This window comes from Thalassophryne amazonica, unplaced genomic scaffold (assembly GCF_902500255.1).
Source record: "Thalassophryne amazonica unplaced genomic scaffold, fThaAma1.1, whole genome shotgun sequence".
In the NCBI taxonomy this organism is placed as follows: Eukaryota; Metazoa; Chordata; class Actinopteri; order Batrachoidiformes; family Batrachoididae; genus Thalassophryne; species Thalassophryne amazonica.
Genome location: NW_022986236.1, coordinates 370,657 through 371,956, shown reverse-complemented (window position 1 = coordinate 371,956; position 1,300 = coordinate 370,657).

Below are 1,300 nucleotides of genomic sequence, written 5' to 3'. Positions count from 1 at the left end.
CACAAATCTTAGAAGCATGGTGTCTAACCAGATCGTTACTCTGGATGGCATTTCCCTGATCTCTAGTAATACTGTGAGAAATCTTGGAGTCATTTTTGATCAGGATATGTCATTCAAAGCACATATTAAACAAATATGTAGGACTGCCTTTTTGCATTTACGCAATATCTCTAAAATCAGAAAGGTCTTGTCTCAGAGTGATGCTGAAAAACTAATTCATGCATTTATTTCCTCTAGGCTGGACTATTGTAATTCATTATTATCAGGTTGTCCTAAAAGTTCCCTAAAAAGCCTTCAGTTGGTTCAGAATGCTGCAGCTAGAGTACTGACGGGGACTAGCAGGAGAGAGCATATCTCACCCGTGTTGGCCTCTCTTCATTGGCTTCCTGTTAATTCTAGAATAGAATTTAAAATTCTTCTTCTTACTTATAAGGTTTTGAATAATCAGGTCCCATCTTATCTTAGGGACCTCGTAGTACCATATTACCCCATTAGAGCGCTTCGCTCTCAGACTGTGGGCTTACTTGTAGTTCCTAGGGTTTGTAAGAGTAGAATGGGAGGCAGAGCCTTCAGCTTTCAGGCTCCTCTCCTGTGGAACCAGCTCCCAATTCAGATCAGGGAGACAGATACCCTCTCTACTTTTAAGATTAGGCTTAAAACTTTCCTTTTCGCTAAGGCTTATAGTTAGGGCTGGATCAGGTGACCCTGAACCATCCCTTAGTTATGCTGCTTTAGACGTAGATTGTGGGGGGTTCCCATGATGCACTGTTTCTTTCTCTTGTTGCTCCGTATGCATCACTCTGCATTTAATCATTAGTGATCGATCTCTGCTCCCCTCCACAGCATGTCTTTTTCCTGTTTTTTTCCCTCAGCCCCAACCAGTCTCAGCAGAAGACTGCCCCTCCCTGAGCCTGGTTCTGCTGGAGGTTTCTTCCTGTTAAAAGGGAGTTTTTCCTTCCCACTGTTGCCAAGTGCTTGCTCATAGGGGGTCTTTTTGACCGTTGGGGTTTTTGATAATTATTGTATGGCCTTGCCTTACAATATAAAGCGCCTTGGGGCAACTGTTTGTTGTGATTTGGCGCTATATAAGAAAAAAGTTGATTGATTGAGTTGAAGTTCAGTAACAAAGTATTTCTATTTCATTACGACACTGCATTTAACTTTTCTTAAAAACCATAAACCTTTAAAGTCAACACAAACTGAACCACGTTTGTGTTAAATGACTGCTTGTTTAAGAAGAAAACACTCTTATGAATTTACACGTTGCTCGAGTAGTCAATAAATAATAAACGTGCTGCAG